The sequence below is a fragment of the Saccostrea cucullata genome, unplaced genomic scaffold (genome assembly GCF_032062105.1).
Source record: "Saccostrea cucullata isolate Sc308-1 unplaced genomic scaffold, CSIRO_AGI_Scuc_v1 ctg10393, whole genome shotgun sequence".
NCBI classification, from domain to species: Eukaryota; Metazoa; Mollusca; class Bivalvia; order Ostreida; family Ostreidae; genus Saccostrea; species Saccostrea cuccullata.
The window spans coordinates 1,310-15,743 of NW_026923960.1; the positions used below are offsets into that span (position 1 = coordinate 1,310).

The following is a 14,434-nucleotide window of genomic DNA, read 5'->3' on the forward strand; positions in this document are numbered from 1 at the left end:
CTTGATAATTTTTTTTGCTTTTTGATGACGTCACTTTCGGTCGTGAGATATGAACGATTTTCAAAGGGTCGGCTTGTCCAGGAAACTCCTCCAAAACGACTTCAGATATTGACCCAAGATTTTTAGTGAGTTTACAGGAAGGTTTGCTGAGTTGCAATTGGGTGCGTAAATCTTTCTAGCGCAAAAGGCGCCGTAGCTCGGTATGGCCTGAAAAAATGTCTCCGAAACATCTCACAAAATTTGACACATTTTGTTTCATATCTTCGTACCTGTTTATAATTTGTTAAAGCATATAGCAGAAAAAATGTGCAAAATGTTAGGAACTTTCATGTAATATCAAGAAAAAGGGGCTGACCCCTCAAATTAGCGGCTCAGAGGGGCCAAAAGTCTTTCATCCATAAATCTATAATGATCAATATTTTGTTATACATTACTAAAGCAAAAGTATTCATCTTAACGATTCGCAACAATATATTATAAAATTTTGATCATATGTTTCGTAATTAGGGGTCACAAGGAGCCAGAATATCAAATCGATGACACTTTAGATATCAAAAAGGGGGAATATTTTGATAAGCAATATTGAACAAAAAATGGTCAGAATAATGTTCTAAACAACATGCATACTTTGAATTTTTGCAAAACGGCCCCATTAAGGACTTGTAGCGATGGCCCCTAATTATTTCCATTTAGCATATCTCCACAACGAAAAGAAATCTCTGAATAAGTGTTGAACAAAAAGTCTTTAAAATCATGAGACCTTTCATTTGATATCAAGAAAAAGGGGCTGACCCCTCAAATTAGGGGCTCAGAGGGGCCAAAAGTATTTTATCTATAACTCTATAATGATCAATATTTTGTAATACATTATTGAAGCAACAGTATTCATTTTAACAATTGCAACAATATATTATAAAATTTCAATCATATGTTGCGTAATTAGGGGTCACAAGGGGCCAGAATGTCAAATCTTTGACGCTTTATATCTCAAAAAGGGGAAATATTTTGATAAGCAGTATTGAACAAAAGATGGTCATAATAATGTTCTAAACAATATGCATACTTTGAATTTTTGCAAAACGGCCCCATTAAGGACTTGTAGCGATGGCCCCTAATTATTTCCATTTAGCATATCTCCACAACGAAAAAAAAAAATCTCTGAATAAGTGTTGAACAAAAAGTCTTCAAAATCATGAGACCTTTCATTTGATATCAAGAAAAAGGGGCTGACCCCTCAAATTAAGGGCTCAGAGGGGCCAAAAGTGTTTTATCTATAAATCTAAAATGATCAATATTTTGTAATACATTACTGAAGCAAAGGTATTCATCTAAATAATTTGCAACAATATATTATAAAATTTCAATCATATGTTGCGTAATTAGGGGTCACGAGGGGCCAGAATGTCAAATCTTTGACGCTTTATATCTCAAAAAGGGGGAATATTTTGATAAGCAGTATTGAACAAAAGATGGTCAGAATCATGTTCTAAACAATATGCATACTTTGAATTTTTGTAAAACGGCCCCATTAAGGCTTTGGAGAGATGGTTTCTAAATATTTCCATTCAGGATATCTCTAAAACAAGAAGAAATATGTGAATAGGTATTGAGCAAAAAGTCCTCAAAATCACAAGACCTTTCATTTGAAATCAAGAAAAAGGGGCTGACCCCTTAAATTAAAGGCTCAGAGGGGCCAAAAGTCTTTCTTCTTTAACTCTCTAATGATCAATATTTTGTAATACATAACTGAAGCAAAAGTATTCATAAACAAAATAGTATAAAATTTTGATCATATGTTACGTATTTAGGGGTCACAAGGGGTCAGAACAGAATGTTATAGCTTTGATGCTCAGCATATTGTGATATAAATCAAACGAATTAAATTCAATCAAGTAAAACTTAATGCCATTCTCATTTTACAAATATCTCAGTCAAAATCATATCTCATTGTATCGAGAAATTCAACGGAGGACCTACTCGTTGCTCGCAACGAGATCTCATCTAGTTTGTTTACAAATTTTAAAATTCATTGCATTGAGAAAGGTAAATGATACTTTTGTGGTTTATATTTATTTATTTTTGTATTTGTTTATTCTCTACACATGTAGGCTGAGAAAAAAGGAAAGAAATGGACGAATTATTCATTTGAATGTTATTACAACAATCCACACAGATGAAGCTGAGTTATTAAAGAGACGTGACATTTTAATTAATTATCGTATTCTATTAGTTTTGTTTTTGAAAAATATTTCTAAATAAAAATGGAAACAATTGAAAATGATAATTTTATGGGAGGGAGGTAATGGATATAATTTTGAAATGCTGTTAACAGTTAAGGTCTATGATGATATGCATATTAAGGGATACATGTAGTTATCTTAATCCCGACAAAACACATCAGCTATATTAAGGACCCATATGGAAAATGTGACCTCAGCACAGTTTGAATATATATTACGTCTTTAAAAAAAATGTAACAAAGTCACTGAATTCACGTAGTAAATGTAATATAGTAATCCATCGCAAAGTTATATCGCATGTTTCAGCTCCTGTTTTGTATAGTTTCATGGACTTTGATGTTGGAAACTGTATGTTATCTCCATATTTTCGTTATCTCCATGCATATTCTTCTTGCATTAAAATAGAATTGTTAAGCTGAATGAAGGAAATGAGGATAGTGCAAGGGCATACGCTTGTTTTTTAAGAAAATAATTGATGCAAGTTGAAAGATGTTAAGTTCCTCTACCGAAGAAGTGCTGGGAGCTAGTCTGTGGTGTTTGGGAAGTACTGAAAACTTTGCCAAAAATGTGTTTAATAGTTAAAAATTCCCACTTCGCTTAAATTTTGTTATAAATAAAAGTAATGTTATGCAGACCAGGATAAGCTCCAAGAACTTTTCAAAATAGACTCTATATAAGCAATAAATATTCAATATTTCATCTCAAACATAATAGTATATGCCCTAGCACTTTTGATGTAAATCACGTATACGCTTATCCCTCTAGCGATATTCTTTACATCCCTTGTCCCTGTGCAGCTTCAATGCTTTTAGATAAATTCATATTCTATGAAAATTGTATTCAATAGATTATTTTGTTCTACATGTAGTTTAAATAATTATTAAGAAAATAGCGATGTTCTCATATTTTTCAAACACTTTTGTAATTATTAAACCAGCAAATATAGTCCTCTGGATCAACTGTACTGCTTTATTTCAAGACTGATGACGTCATATTTGACAAGAGGCTTTCTTCTATTACTCACCCGGTATTGCTATCAAATATTGTAATTTTACAAGATTTATAAATAATTGATTAAATAAATAAATCTAAGCTATTGACTTACCACAATCTCCTTGATTTATTTTGTGGCTTGTTAAATTATCCGCGACGTCACAATTCAACTTCTAAACAGTGTACCACGAATTTGAATTCTGACCTACCTTAACATCGCTGAAACAACATAATATCTCAGTCCCAACATATCACAACAGGATATCTCAGCCCCCACATATTAGAAGCATGCTCAGCCCCTATACATCCCTTAAGAAATGATATCATTTTAAGAGTTTCATTGAAGTATGACATGTACATGAAGTCAGTCACGTGATCAAATTTATAACGTCAGAAGGGCGTTATAGTAAAATTGATCACGTGCCAACTTCATGCCACTCCCAATGAAACTCTAAAAAAATGATATTGTATTTCTTATATTTATAATTTTATTCGTGTGACAAGGAAAATAGACACTATTTAGACTTAGTTATGGAAATACAACATAATATACATGTATCCACGACGTCATGTGACATCACAATTTGAACTTTCCAAATGACTCGTGTAGTTGTTTTTTCATACGCAAGAAATCTTTTCATGTGACCAACTTTTTTTCATTGAAAATTGAATTTCAAGTTCATTATCATTGTAATATAAGGAGAGACATCTGCAAATATAAATATATTTCGATATCTCAGCCCTCACACGTCAAAATAGGATCATCAAAATCTCTGCCCCCAACAAGATTACAAGATATCTCAGTAACAAGACACCACAACAGGATATCTCAGCCCTGACACATCACAACAGGATATATCAGTCCCACAAATCACAACAGAATATCCAAGTCAACAAACATCACAACAGGAAATTCCACGAACTTTTGGATCAACACTCGTATCTAACAAAAATTTACAAACAATAGAATTTGAGTGTAGGGAATACAACACGGACCCTGGACGTTCAGAGGCGGGATGGGATTCCTAGGAGGAGTCGGCTTCTCCTGTTGACTAGTTACAATCGCCGCCGTGAGCCTTATGTAATTATCTGCTAAATTTAACATTCTGAAGTGAAATTAAAAAAAATGATAAAAACAACAAGATGTGATTGTGAAACAATATTGCCGCCGTATGGCAGTATAATGGCGAGGGTTGAATTTTCTCAAATACATGTTAAACTCCAGATGTCAAGTTCAAAAGATCAACAATTGTTGATACCTAAAGGAAGGCATCGTCACAAGGAATACACCTGTGAGATATAAAAGCCCTTGTCCTAACTGTTCAAGAAGTATCACCAAGATTAAAGGTTTTTAAAAAGAGTGTCAAACTCTAACGTCAAGGTAAAAATTATTTACACCACCTCAAAGGTCCTGTCACAATGAAATATATGGAGATAACAAGCAGCATTCAATCTCAAAGTCCATACAACAATACAAAATAGGAGCAGAGCAAACACGGACCTCCAAAACATCAAATGTGGGATCAGGTACTATAGAGGATTGATAATCATCTGCCGACCAGTCACATCCGCGGTATGCTCCTTGTATTGGTCGGATAATAACGGACAATTCAGTTATATGTAAATGATGGCCTTACAATTAGTATGAAAAACGTCAGTCAGCATTTGACTCAATATTAAATTGTATTTGCTGAAAATGGTAATTGTATCGACCACAGAGCTCACGAAATGATGGCATTAAACAAAACTGCTGATATTCTTGCTTCATCAACTTGTTTGTCAATGATTTACCTCGTTTTAGAAATTGTGCATACGAAGTGCATGCTCTTGCGTATCGAGTCAGCTAAGAGATAAAAACTCCGTATGCAGGTTATGAAAATACAACACAAGGAATACACCTGTTGAATATGAAAGTCCTAGTTTTAACTGTTTAACAGTAATGGCCAAGGTTGGTGTTTGTAAAAAGTGGGTCAAACTTTTGTGAACAAAAAACAATTTGACATTTTGACTTTGACCTTGAAGTTTGACCTACTTTTACCAAAAAAAATACCACACTTTAACCTTGATCATAACTTTTTAAAAGTCGGAGCTAGGGCTTTCATACCCTCATGAGAATTTATTTCGACAAGCTCTTTTAAAGGGTATTCAAAAAAATTGACCTTTAGACAGTGACCTTTGAGTTTGGAAAAAAAAATACATTGCAAATCAACTCGGGAGTATTCGTCTGAAAATTATTTGTTATTGGGTAATTTTGTTAATTACCTAATTATTCTAATTTTGTCAAGCAATGCTGCTTTTTATTAGATAATGGCGTTTTTTAATCCCATATTAATGAAGACTAATTGCTTAAAAGCACATACGTATGTTATACTTGAAGACAAATAGATTTTTACATCAAAGGCATGCCGGTACATTCCTGTTCATGAAACTGTTAAAAAACTCTGTTACTGAAGTTTAAACTCAACATTTATGTTAAATCCTTTTTTCGATATTTTTATTAATCCTTTCATCACAATATCGTTATATTTTTTTGATCCAATAACAATGAGGACTAATTGCTCACAATATTCCCAGTAGAGAAATAGATTCTTAAATCAAACCTTGCTCTCCGCAGTTTGCCTTAAAACATCATTCTCAATTAAAGGAAATTTATTCATACTCAGTCATTAGTAATTCTCTTTTCCATTTGCTTACCATTTCTTTTTAAAAGCATTATATAAGTGCTAAATTTCCGTGAACAAAATGAAGTGATTAATAATTGAATTCATATATCATTTTCTACGTTTTAAGAAAATGAGAATACTACGCAATTCATGTTGAAGAATGAGTGCACTTAAGCTATGAGAGTTGGATCCAGATGTTTTGCGCAAAATAAAATTCCAAAACCCATTAAATTTATTTTTTCTAGGTATTAAACAATGTTCTAATTGCAGGATTTGGGTATATTATATTAAATGAAAGTATTTAATAATGCCGAGCGTCACTAGATTTTGAGATGGGGGTCTAACAGTTTTGTCACATTTCACATTTCTGTTGTTATTCACATGCATACTAGTTTTCAACGACATTGTTAACACCGAGCCGCACCTTGGGCATTGGTCTCATTTGCACAGAATGTTTATTTTAATTTAAACTTATACATATCCAAAGGACAATGTTGGCCAAGTTGCGGCTCATATCTGATTTTTCAAAAAAATGTTCCCAAACTGAGGTCGATATTGCTACTAAATCAACCGGTTACCGAGCATCAGCGATTGATATAATACATGTAATCACCTAACTCATTTGACATTCTACTCCTCGATACGCAAACATTTCATGATCAGTGTGTTTAAGTTTCTGTTGTGACAGTATCTATCGTATTTCCAACTTTAAACTATAGAAGATTTTTGCGCAAATTTTAATTGGGTTTGAAGAAAATATGTCTCTTATTAAACTATATATTTTTCATTAGGGGTGTCGCCTCCGTATTATGGTCTGAAGGGCAAGACATCTACCCCATCCCTAAACATTAGATTCATTTATTGATTGTGCACCACAAAAAAAAAACACAATCTCTCTCTTCTCCGTTTAAATTCGTAGTGCGAAAAAATCATATGTGCTAATGTTTACATTCCATATCCACGCGATTTAAATGTCTCCGCCTATTTACGGATACCTTATATTTGAGAGTGGTCTCGTTCTCAAATTTTCGTAATTTAAGGCTTTTACATGTTCTTTCAATAACATTGTCTGTAATTATAGAAATATGTATGACAAAAAACTCTAGAAATAAATATCAAAAACATATGCTTGCACAATAATCTTCTAGATTAATTAATAAATTAGCGATCTATTGTAATGTTAAGCTTAAAATAGGTAACCGAAAAGGTTCCAAATGACGTACGTAAGTGCACTCATTCTTTCTTCAGACTTCTTCAGACATACATTTGAAGGTCTGATAGGTTTAGGTATATTCTTAGAATATGTATTGCTCACTGATATGTACAACGGTTTTTCTTTATAGCAAATACTACGAGTATATAAGAAAATTCGTAAATAGAAAAAATGTAAAAATTAATTTTAACCCAAGAATTCATTGACAAAATTAAATATACCGGTACGTTTAAAGAAATTATGCAGCTTTCCTGCCATCTTATGCATAGTTCTAAATAAACCGTTTATACCAGACTTAATTATTCGCCATAGTCGAATGAGATACTTAAACTTGTGTAATTTTGAGAGCCCTTTTGCAAAAAATTGTTTTGAAAACAAATGAAAACGGTAGAGGACAAACTTCTGCCATAATTTTTTTTCTTTGTTTTGAATAATTATTTTTTTTTAAAATTGAAAGGCTTTATTGTATTGGATATATTTCTAAGAATCATATGCATTAAAGGTACCCTTAAAAATATTATTGATTCCTTTCTTTGTTTTGTGAACATAATTAAGAATTCAACATCTTTAAGCTTACCACACATCATATAGATGTTTACATTTCAGTCAGCCTCAAATATTCATTTCAATGTCAATCTTTATATCAGATTTGAATATCGTCCTAAGAAACCAACCCGTTTTCTTTACAAGACCGAAATTGCAGCATTGTTAAATTAGAGTATGTATTGATTATATTGTGTACAATTTAGCAGTTTTTAACTTAGAGACTAGAGATGATATTGTTCGTTTATTAATCAAGAAAAAAAATATTATAAAAAGTTAAAAAAGAAAAAAGGACTTCATTAAGTAGCCAATCAAAATGCTAATGCGTATTGCCTCCGCTCACTTAATTTGCATAGCGTTTGCAAAACGAAGCGAATCGTGCACAAAGCGTACCATACCTTTCACTAAACGAACCGTACAATAAACAAATTTAAAACGATACGAACTGTTCAGAAAACGAGCACGTTAGGGTCTATAAAGTGTAATCGCTATATTCTATTTTAAGGACAGTCACTACTGGTGGTTTCGTTCTAGAATTGCTGAAAAAGAATTTACCAAAGGTTTATTAAAAGGACTCAAACGCAAGCATATCCTTTATGTCTTTTTATACTCCTTTGAGGAAATTCCTCAACAGCAAAGTAATAAAAATCTTGCTGGATGCGTATTATATGCAGTTTCTTTGCTGATTAAAAATGTATTTTAAAAGAAAATATTTTCAACATTATTTCGTATCATCAAACAACATTATAGATCTTTATACTGATGGCGATATAGAAACAATCTGTATGTACATTGAGGCAATTCGTCCAACAGCGGTAATTAGCTGTATTGTACATAGATATGAATACACTTTTAGTAAAAATTTAAATAGACAAATCTTAAATGAATGCAAAGCTCTGTCAATTTCTAGAGACTACAGTGAAGTCTTTCACAAAACGTTTCTCACGGCTACTCTCCGAATTTCGGATTTTACGCATAAGCATATCGATTAATTCGAGAAGCGTATGAAGACATGTTGCACCTTCCTTTACCAGGGGATGAAATCAAAGTACTGATAGGCGGAAGCATGATTGCAAGTCCTCATGTGCAAAACTTTGAAGACACATATTTGAAGTATAATATCTATCCTAAAAGGGGGGGGGGGGTTGTTAATAAATATTTTGAAAGATTGAATCTAAAGAACAAGAATTAACAATATGTCTCCTTTTTGAAGCGGAGAGATGAGAATAGGTGAAGTCAATAGCAATATGATCATTTTAACATTTATTTTTGTAAAGTATAACAAGATAAAATTAAAATGCAAGTTGCAATTATACATAAAATGTGTAAGATATGGATTTAGGGAACAAGAAATGGATAATTATTAAATTTCACACAAAAATGAGTACTAATGAGTAATAGAAAACAATAAACATCACAACTTTTGATTTTTTCTGTATATTAAGTTGACTTAGTACCAATGAAACAAAGTCTTGTTAAGTTGCAAATCAAATAAGGATGCAACATACATAGAAAACCTTACATAGATTTACAATGTGCTTGTGATTCTATAAAATGTCTTGATTCAATACACGTATGGCCCAGGTAGAACAAATCACAAGTCTTTAATGCTGATGACAGGTGAGCCCTGTGTCATGATGTCCATAATAAATGGATATTTTTTCAGGAGAGCTCCTACCATGGCAGACCCTTGAAAGCCAGACAATATTTTTCTTATTCCTGTGGTAAATTTGTCTTTCGGGATCGTAAAATATTGGTACATGCATCCTAATATCAGTATTGTTTTCTTTTCTGGAGATTGTCTCCACCATTCTCCTGACAACTGTCTCTTGTAAGAATTTTCTACAAAGTGAATAAGTGAAGAAAAAATAAAAAATATCTCATAATTATATTTAGCAAATATTCCTTTACAATTTATCCTACTTTCAATAAATGAAATCAAGGACTTCAAATAACCCTTTATGATATATTTAATATATCAGGGACGTCAACTTAACCAGGTACTCGATCCAACGTCTAAGTATTGAATACTAAAAATAGATACTCGGATGTATATTAAATAATTTCTTTTTTCAAAGAAAATATTTTAATCAAAACTTATCAATATATACTTAAATATGCAAACGGTAATTAGCATGTTTTCATCTACACCTAGCTGTAAAACACCCGTTATCGCCTCTACATGTTGCTGTGAATATACAGTAATTACTGACCAATTAGCAGGCACATAGTCGTTCTCAACTATTGTGGTCCTTAATTTTTGCATGAATGACTTCAACGATTGTTCTAAGTATACATCATAATGATCGAAGTATTTGCAGTACACAGCAGCGGTTCATTTTTGTCATTATAACAAGAACATTCGTTATGCAATCAAACATATATGTATCATAACTTGTGACACTTATCCCACTTGAAATATATAATAAATTGATTTAAATATACATGTACTCACCTTCTGACAGAATCATGAGAATAGTGTATCTGACTGCACTTGTGCTGAGTTGATTTTTTCTTATTTAGAGATGACACAGAGCGAAATTTTTACATGTTCATCGTGCAATGTTAATTATCCTGCTCTTTGTTAGCTGCCTCCGTAGGGACACATCTATACTGACTAAAATTGTGTCTTTGAGACTGTCCAGTTTTCATAGCTTTGGTCCATCCTTCAACATATTTACATTAAATGCAGGATACATAGACTCGGCATGATAATTCCTCAAATAATTTCTCCCAGGCATGCATGAAATTATATGCAGATACAGTATCAGTTCGTTCGATCAAGACCGACCAAAGTTACGATATCTAATTAAAGCATGTCTGCATAGGGAGGCGACATTTTCAAGTTAAAACAATAAAGATAAAGGTTACAATGAAAGATAAGCTAATCAGACAACTTGAGTTACCTTGCTAATGTTGAAGAGAAGCCTGTCACTTCCATTGTAAATCATTTGTACTCCATGTGGGTTTGTTTACAATAATTTCACGCTGAATCGTCTCATGTTAGATTATTACGCGGAAGTAGTACATATGTATAAATAAACATTTGATAAAAGGAATTACGTACCTCTTTTTTTCTATTTTCCAATAGATTATTTAAAAGATTAGTTCATCAGTAGCTGTATACATGTACCTGTCATTAATTCTTAAATATAATCATACCTTCTTGAACTATTTTGTCCCTCGTAGTATTTCTAAACATCGCTTCAGGACCCCGTGATGTTGAACGTCATTTGTTTTTGTTTTAAACATACAGAGCTGTCGTTCGTTCTTCTCTCAAACGTGAAACGTATCAATGGTACTAAAGTAACTATTATTTCTATTATTAGGCTATTATTTTCTTGGACTTTTTTTAATATTAATCAAAATAAATTGTTAAAATAAATTCAGTCATAACACACGCTTTTGGTATGATAATAACGATAAAGATTGGGAAGGGTGTCGAATATGAGTAGCGGTTGTATGCCCTTAGTTTAAGATACATCCGTTTGGAGTACCATGTCATGGGGCAAAATTGACCTTTGACATCTTGAGAGGTAAAAAGGTCATCAAAGCAAATGCAATAGGCGGCTTCCGCCTAAAAAGGATTGGAAGAAAAAGCTTTTTAGAATTCTTTATATAGGGACTGGGTGAATTCAAACAAAAATTTCAAGAGGAATATTGCGTCAGTTGTTTGATATAAACAACGACAGTGATGTTGTCTTATGTTGCTCAAGTAAAAATTTCAAAATGGTTCCTTAGAAAGTTGATTTTAAGTTGGCTTGGTTAAGAATACCGAGAGAGAAAACACGAAACTTCTCCCTGTTAGCTTCTTTTTTTCCATGACCTGAGTTTATCCCAGTATCAAATGGAAAATGTCAGCTTAGCAACTCTTGCCATTGATACAGCTATTCGTCGCTTGGTTCGTGCTATTGCCGATGAATCGTTCAATACTGAAGATGTAGAGGATTCTGAGTTACGGAAAGAAATAATGGAACAACAGGAATCCATAAAGAGGAACCTTAAATGGATATTATTTCAATTTTACACCCATGCGTATCGTATCTCTAATTTAGATGGGTGTGTATATCCTATATCTACCTATATGTCTGAGATTGAGACTCTCTCGAAGGATTTTCCTGAAATGTTTGAAATGGTTGCAAAGATGTATTATTGGATAGGAAAAGGAGACAAAGGTCGTCAATACCAGAAGAAGTTTGATGATTACATTTCAGGACAAAAATGAATTTGAACTAATTAAATTTTAATGGATTTGTTAGATTAAAATTTGTAAGTTTAAAATTGTATTTGAATATCTAAATTGCGTATTTAAAAGGTGGTGGATTGCAAATTTTTAAGGTACCCCTGAATGTGATTTGACATGCAACAGAAATAATTAGAGAATGTAAAATAAGAAAGAGAATAAAATATTTTTTTTATTTAGTTGACTTGTTATATTTATTTTAGAACCTTTTAACAACAAATGGTACTCAAATGTGTGAGGAGAAAGACAAATTGTCAGTGACTCATGCATAGAAATTATTCATTTTTAATTGTTATAATTATCTTGTATGATTCACTCTTAAAACTTTTAAAATTTCAATTTACCTTCACAAAACTAACAGGCAGACAGACAATTGGAAAAAAAAGTTGAACAGTCAGATGAGATGAAGATGAGACCTATAACCCGACCGGTTTCTCCGTTTGGGGACTAACAAGTACTTGAAGATATGGAACAAAACTAGTTCCATACCAAGAAATATTATTAGGTTCCTATTTAAAAAAATACTCTTATTTCTTAAAAATAAGTTCAAGCGGAACAAAATAAAAACTTGATGTATCGTTCATGAGGGTAAGCACATGAACCGCTTCATTTAAAAATCTAAAAGCAAACACAAACTCTTCAAAAATACATAAAAAGACCATAATAGTTCTTTTGTTAAAATACACTCACATATAAAAAAATCAGCTGAATAACTGCAAGGTTTTTTGGTTTGAAAAACCGAGTGGGACAGGCAAGAGACGGCTGGAGAGACAGAGAGAGGGAAAAATATATGTATAGTCTCCTACGGTTTCATCGATAAGGGACTTTTAGATTAAAATATATATCTTTAAGGATCCTGCATTGTAATTATGAGTGTGTACTTTGATACGTGTTCTATTAAAAAAATTACTATCAGAATTGTGAAGACAAACTCACATTTTTTCTCAAACAGAGGAAGTAAGGAGAAATATACACCAATATGAACGGGAAAGTGAAATAAAAAAGTAAATTTAGCATGATTACGCATGCGATTTTTTCCATCTTCGTCACAACATTTCGTGTTGAAGCCCCTGTTATCGAAGAATCCGTGTGCCCGTCTGTCTGCAAAGTCTGTAATCTTCTCTGTATCTTTTGATCTGTTGGAGCTTTGGATCGTGAAATTGATTATTCAGAGAATTTTTAAGTTACACATAATATCAATGCAAGCATATCTCAATCAGAAATAAATGCATAGAAAAAATATACTAATATTAACGTGATTCAAACTTTCTGCATGAAACATGGAGATAAAGAAATACAAATGGGAGACGGAACAAAAACCTCAGAGGTGGGATCCCGTGCATTGAAAGAGTAAGCATCCTTTCCTTTGTCAACTAATCATATTAGTCATAAGCCCATTGCAATGATTGGAAAAGGTGAAAGATCCTTAAAAAAAATCAGTGTGTTAATAAAATAACAATAATATGTAACAACGTCACCAACCTTCGACTTAGTAATAGATGATTTTATTTGCTAACAATGTCATTCATCGAACATAGAACTTACAACATTATGACTTTGAAAGAGACGGTTGATATTCTTGTTTCAATTATTATTTGTGTGAGCTTTCATCATTTAAAAAAAAAATATTTAGAATTCTTTTTTGAGTGAGGTCTTCTACCTTACCAGAAAAAAAAACTTGAGTGAAATCTCTGAAGTGGTGTAGATTCTAAATTATTCAGGTCAATAAATTCCAAAGAGCATCGTTTTTTCATTAAAATACACAAAACATTCTTTTATTCAATATAAATCTTCTCAGATTTAGAATGGACTAAAAGAAATAACACATCCTCTTAATGTTTCCGGAGCAGTTTAAAGTTTTTGGAGTTGGTCTCATTTGAAGGTAACTATGGAACATACATTGACTTAAGGATGATTATTACCAGGTTTGCTTGGGATGCTTGATCTGACCTACAGTTTTCAGATGAATGTCACAGATGTAAGGATTTTGAAGCAGATTCAATCTAATTTTCTTAGCCATGTTGGCCAAATTTGCATTGATGATACATATAAGTGTAAGAATGTTAACTTCCAGGAATGTTTCTCGAATGCTGAATTTTAAGTTATTTTTAACTACATTTTTCGAAAGTGATTGGAGCAGGTCCCATTTCCAAGTAACTATAGGCCCTAGATTGCGAAGCTTTACTGGATAAAGCTTTTATATCCAAGAATGTAAGCTCCCAATCTTGCTTGGGATGCTGGACTTGACCTACAGTTCTCAGGGAAGCAACTAGGTATGAGTTTTCGGAGCAGGTCTTTTTTCAAAATCAGTATAATCCCTGTACTGATCATACTTGAATGGACAGTACATCTGAGGATGCATACTGGTTTGCTTTAAATACTGAAATTGTCTTAAATGCACATTTTCTAGATGAATGACATGATTAAGGTCTTTCTTTCTAAATTGACTTTAAGTCCTTGGCTTACAAAATGTTATCTTAAAAAAAGATAATATAAAATTTATTTATTCACACTTCCAGAGTTGTTTAACGTTTTCTAT

General features: G+C 32.5%; 1 long non-coding RNA gene and 1 pseudogene across 1 annotated transcript; one reads left to right on the forward strand and one right to left on the reverse strand.

The window, feature by feature from the left end:
* The first annotated feature begins 8,242 nt into the window (after positions 1-8,242).
* Positions 8,243-12,042, forward strand: LOC134265334 (uncharacterized; annotated as a pseudogene).
* LOC134265335 (uncharacterized) lies at positions 9,366-10,675 on the reverse strand. Its single transcript, XR_009991736.1, has 3 exons — positions 10,559-10,675; positions 10,108-10,318; positions 9,366-9,494 (listed from the first exon to the last, which is right to left on the reverse strand). It is a non-coding gene; the product is annotated as an uncharacterized LOC134265335 (long non-coding RNA).
* Positions 12,043-14,434: the final 2,392 nt, after the last annotated feature.